We start from the raw sequence: 6,671 nt of genomic DNA on the forward strand, positions 1-6,671 counted from the left end.
AGGAGTGTGTATGTGTGTGTGTGTGTGTGTGTGTGTGTGTGGAGGGGGTGTTTTCACAGCAGGCACCCAGTGACAGGGGTAGAGTCACTCAGACCTCTCTGACATCTGTGTGTTTGTGTGTATGTGTAGACATTCAAGGGAGTGTGTGGGGGTGGTTGATGAGGGGTAGAGAGTGAACACTTAAAATTTCTCACCCTTGCCAGACTCCATTCAAACACTTCTAATCATTCTTCTGTTGTATTCAAGCCCTACTGTTAGGGTACAAAGCAAACCTATACAATGGAAATGTATTACAGACCTCAATTATTAAAAGACTTGAATTTGCTATTTAATGGTGCCTATACCATCAGTTTTAAAATATCTTCTTCACAAACAGTCTTAGCATAAACTGAACAATACAAACTGTCAAAACACTTTTAAGAGTGATTTTCTACTGGAATTTATCTTCCTCCAGTATAACTTGCTTTGTCTTTTATCTCTCATTTTAATTAATCGTGATGGCCCCTTCCATCTTACTTTATGGAAAATTCAAAAATCCTGGTATTAACAACTCTGACAGCTATAAATAACATTTGGGGCTTTATGCTATGTTTTTGAGTTGATCATCATGCTCGCTGTGAATTATTTCTGCACATTTGTTCAACGTCTGTGATGGTTTACTGTGTATGTAGGGTAACCTTTTTACATGTAAGATACAGAGCATACTGTGGGTATGCACAAACCGAACAGCCAGCGGAAGAAAAACATGTTTTTAATGTATGTTTACTCTATACACCTCAAACTTTCAAAGTTCTCAATTTTCCATGGACCCATTCCAGCAAACATAAACAGTGAATAACTTTGTGAAGCCATCACTTTAGTGAAAGACACAGGAGAAGTGGTACCAGTAAACTTTCTTTTAATCATACAACAACTCTAAATATTTAATTCTGCTTCATTCTTTCCTCATAAAATACCATGCCTGCTCAGAAATGATGCCAATGTTTTAACCCTCCAAGAACAATGCAATGTGTTGGTAATAATACAGTTTAATTAATTGTTTCGTAGCCTAGAACGTACACTACGTGAACCAAGTCCTGTGTTTGAAATTATTCCATTTTCATCTGTCAAGACACTCGACCATAGAGATCTGCCCTTAAGCACTTTAGCACTTGCCCTTCTTGTTCACAGTTTAAGAGGCTCATGAAAACCTTGTCAATTTCACTTGTAAACCCAGAGTTTTTGATGAAAGCAGAAAGCCTCCTTGTATGTTGGAAGGTGGCAACAGCAGAACACTACATCAACAGGCATAATAATAGATGTACTATTACAGTAGATTTGTATCACTTAATTTAAAAGAAACCAAACAAAACATCACACGATTAGCCATGTAACCAGTATCTTGTACAGCTTGTAGCTATGCATGTAGAATTTGGGTAAAGTCCCCAAAGTTGTTATATGAACTTTCGGCACTGTGTGGTCACACAGAGGCTAGGTAACAAACCGCAGTGTCTCCAGCTTGTGCTGGAGCTGTGTTTGCAGCGTACATCATGAACTCAACGGGTGGTGAGACTCAGTTTACTGAACTAAATGAAAATGAAAGAACTACACAACACAATTAGAAGTGAATTTTTATTTTTTTGATATAATTATAATGCATTACAAGAAATTTAAATTCATATTGTGTATTTCATATTGTTTTCATGTTTGTGCTCAGTTAAGTATTTTATGCATTTATACATTTGCAAAATTATCTCACCAAACTACTATAGCAGTTTCATGGAAAGACAGTTTGATGCATGATTGTTCACATTCAGTATTGGGCCAAAAAAGGTAGATGAGACAAGTTATTATCATGTTTTAACGTAAAACTCTACCCAGCACAGTGCTTTACTTGTCGACACAGAGATATGCCACTCATGCACATCAGACAAATGATTTATGTGTCAAATTCTCGGGCAAATGAATGCTTATAATCTTGACTCTTTTTGGAGTCACATTCAATCAGCAAAAATCATCAGTCATATTATGTTCATGTTTGACAGATATGTCACAGTTATTTGGTAAAACCACAAACTAGCACCTTTCATTTATACAGCTGTCCCCACTTCCTGTGTTAGTTAAGCCACAGACACCCATCCATCAGCGATAAACATATGCCCCTTGTCAAAACAGTTTAGAGTAAGAGCTGATAGTATAGACAGTATTTAGTAAGAAATATGTATATACGGTATATTCTTAGATTATGATTAAGTCATTAATTAGTATTCATTTACTGACTATGGAGCATTCCATAAGTTATAATACAGTAATATTACCTATCTGTGATATTCCTGTTTTATATTTGAGAACAACATAGTTCATTTATTTTCAACTGAAATTCCAAATGTAGGAAAACTGGCACAATCCTATTGCAGTTAGATTGTATAAGTGGTTTACCACTTTAACAAAGGTATTATATTCTGTCTCACAGCAAATATGCTAATGTCTTCACAGCTGCTACACTTCAGATAAAGCGTGTTATTCACACATAGAATAAGACGTGCTTCAGTTCTGTAATCAAAGTATTTGTGCAAGTAGTGCTGCTGTTGAAAAGTAAAAACAAAGCCACACACTTAAGCCAGGCACCCCTTTCTCTGAACTGACTGAAGCTGTCCGCAACAAAGACATGATAGTTACAGGGACGATAAGATAAGCTTTCTTTCCATCCAGCAGCATCGTTCCATGCCAGTGCTTTGTTTAACAATAGTTTGGCATTCAAATTTGAATTGTATTCTGCTATAGATTTAGAAGGCTTAAACTTGTGTTTATCCTTACCCAAACCTTGGCCTAATTTGAAGCATATGCAGAAAACAAATCTACTATTGTTTTGCCCCAATGCCTCTTCTCTCCTTTCTATTCAATGTCAAAATCAAAGATTATGGAGAGCTTCGGAGGTGATATTGCCATTCTTTGCTTAGACAATGGCCCTCTAAACCAATAACTGTGTTTTGTGTGCTGACAGCATGTACATTCCCTCATAATTGCAGTTTTAGCGGTATTGTGACAGGCAGATATGTGTATGAGCGAGTTTCATCTCTTTCCAGTTGCCCTGCAATCAAGCGTTAGCTTCTAAAACATGGATCAGCAACTGTCTGCCAAACATATCCAAAAAGATGTTGAGTGGTTTTTCTGTATCCCTGTACCCTGAAAACCAAAACACACTCTCTCTCTCTCTCTCACACACACACACACACACACACACACACACACACACACACACACACACACACACACACACACACACACACACACACACACACACACACACACACACACGCACAGAAAGATAACACTGCCAAGGGCATCCCTGCAAACGGTGAGAGGATGGTGCAGCTCCTTGTCCTTAGCACACTGTGGTCCTGTCTTGTACCCTATGCCACCTTGGTGTAAACCAGAGGAAAAGCTGCAAGACCACTCACTTAGAGTGAGAGAGTTAATTTTGCTTACTGTATAGAGATAGGAAAACAGGGAAACAAATATTTCACCTGTTTCTTTAACTACATGTGAAAAATGTGTGGCATCTCTCCAGGAAGAAAAATAAAACCAAAAGACTGTTTTTCGCAGTTATATGAACATTAAATGTTTTTTATATTAGTTTACTTAATGTAAACTCTGAGATGCACGTTTAATGTCCAAATAGTAAATAATGTTTCAGACTAATTTTTCCAACGTCCCAATAAGAAAACCTTGTAAATATGGCACTTTCTGTACAGTCAGTGCACTTTGAGGAGGATGCTGAGTGCACAGGAATCCCTTCTGTTTAAAGCTGAAATGATTTGCTTAGGTTTAAGACTTGACCAGAACATTAAGTTAACCCAGAGCATCATGAATATGGTTCATATACAATACCAATATCAAATGGGCTTTTTTTTTACTGTGAATGTGAATGAGAGGCTAAATGTCTGCCTGTGGTTTTCTGACCTTTTTGGCTCCTCTTCTGACTTGGTTCAGGTAAGTGCAGGTTGTGTGATGCAGTGGTATCAATAATGGAAGAAAAGCAACCCCCCTCCCTCCAATGGCTATGTGGGTCAGAGGAGGCTCTCGGTGGATACATGAGATTGATGAAGAGCACCGGGGAGAGCTTCGGAGCACCTACCTCACAGCGGTGCAACCAAGGCTGCTCCCCCTGCACTTGTTCCGTGGCCCCCCTCCTGAGCTGCACCGCCTGGCGCTCTTTAAATGACCTTCAAATTAGCCTTATTTTTCAGGGCTCCAAACCCTTCAGGGTCCTTCCTGGAAGGATGGTGGGTCTTATTCTCACTCTTTCCCTGTTTTTTTTTTGTTTTTTTGTTATCCTCCTGTTGACTACCACGAATTAGAAAACAGCAGAAGTGTGTAGCAAAGGTGACTGATTTTCACTCCTGTTGTGTCTTTGATGTAATTGGACAATTGAGCTGTATTTTTTGATTATGCAATTGCACACACACACACACACACACACACACACACACACACACACACACACACACACACACACACACACACACACACACACACACACACACACACACACACACACACACACACACACACACACACACCCTTTCATTACAGCCACACTTTCAAATGAGTGGCTGTGTGTATATGATGGTGTATGGGAGTCACAGTGGCAGCCTTCATCCACTACATCACCGAACAACACTGTCGAGCCAGCCATCCATCACTACAGCTGTGGTTTATGTACACACAGCAGGTCATGCTGGTCCTCTGTCCAGGCCTAATGCAGAACTCTTGATTACACATTTGCATTAAGAGAAACACCTCACTCTAATGGAACTAAATGACTCAGATGGCTGTAATTTGTAAGGCTATGCGTTGCTTTTGGATGGAATGGCAATCTGTAAGGCTTTGATTGATGAGCTTTTTCAGTCATTTTCAGGACAATTTGCTCACAATTTAGATTTAGACAGATTCACTAATCTCATCTCTCAACACCTGTGACAAAATGTGGAGGACAAAGAAGCTCCTCGCAAACTCACCTCACCTATCAACAACAATTTGCAGCAAATATAGAAACAATCATGTGCACTCACTCAGGCTGCTAAACTGTTAGTTGATGCTTAGCTAATATTTAAAATGTACCTCTTAGCTGTGTGCACAGTGTAGCATAGCAGCCTTAAAGGTGACCTTCGACAGTACAGGCATATGTTGCACCCTTTTGGGAAAAGCTTTTACTTTTGTTTCGGTTTTATTACACTGGGGTGACGCCTTATTCCCAAGAAGACAATACACCTCCACACAGTACTGGCATTATAAATGTTATGTGCAAGTAGCAATTTGTCATGGAAAGCTTTTTAAACTCTTTTTAAAAAAAACAACATTTTGAAGAATACTGTATGGAAACTTTTAACTTGTGTAAAGATAATGTAGTGTCTGTACAACAATTATGCCCTCATCACATACCTGTGGGTAGGTATTAAAAAATCTTTTTCACGATAAATATCACTGATAAAGGTTAATAGCCAGAAAATTAGGATCAAAACTTAAAGCCATCTTTTTTCTCTTCAGGTTCACCCAGCTTTCTTTTGACAGTCTGCCAAACATTTGGAGCTAATTCTCCAGCAATCGTGATGGAAAATCGGCAGACGGGATTGTAACTCATTGCTCAGGCAGTGAGAGAGTTAGAGCAAACATCAAGGGGAATCAAGTTGGAAAACATAATAAGTCATCGTGTTAGCTGTGGAGTGAAAGAGATGGTGTGAAAATAGACAAGAGGACAACCAGAGGTTGGGCATGACTGATGGCTGGGTAGGATGGGGGCTTATTGCTCCAGAAGGGCAAACCAGGCCTGATTGATTGGCTAGTATTTCAGAGAGGCCCCCGTGCCCATTTGCTTGTGATGCTGGAATGTTTTGGTAGCATTTGGTAGGAGTAAAGACAAATAATGAAAAGCAGCCAATGTGAGATGAAAAATCACTGAGGGTGAATTAGGAGAATGAGGGGGTAGCCATGCTGGTATTCATATTATTAAAGCAGAATGAATACTGCTCAGCTCCTGAATGCTACCATATTTTGTTAGCCTTTAATTTCAAGGAGAAAGGAGCAGATGTTTCATGAGTAAAACTCAGTCTATTTCAAAATCGGCTTAGTCTGTTTTGCTACTTTTTTAAATGTATTATATATTTTCAATAGAGTCGAGCAGTAAAAAGAAATTGAATAAATCCAAAACCATCTTATATATCAAGAGTTACAGCAATTTAAACAAAGCTGAAAATCTTCAGCCTTGCTAGCGGCTCTGCAAAAGTGAGGATGTTCTGTAGTTTTGCAGGTATTTGGGTTATTAAAATCGATTTATTCTCAGCGGGACATGAATTTGTCCTTCATGTCAAAACCACAAGCTTTCACTCAAAACCACAAGTGTTGGTACAACTTGAAGAAAAGTAAGGGGATCACCATTATGAGTCATTAAGATAATGAAAATGTAGTGCCAATCCATACTGTTGATGTTGAAGCATTTCACTAGTTAAGTAAAAACTTTGACCCAATGGTGGTGCTGGAGGATAAGTCAGGATCACCAGTCATTAGGATTCTTCCTCTAGACATCACAGATGTCTGTACTATATGGCTATCCAATGACTGTGGAAACGTTTTACTAAAAACATACATATCAACCTCATCTGATTGTAGATACAAAGTCAGTATAAACTGGA

This window comes from Scomber scombrus, chromosome 6 (genome assembly GCF_963691925.1).
Source record: "Scomber scombrus chromosome 6, fScoSco1.1, whole genome shotgun sequence".
Classification (NCBI taxonomy): Eukaryota; Metazoa; Chordata; class Actinopteri; order Scombriformes; family Scombridae; genus Scomber; species Scomber scombrus.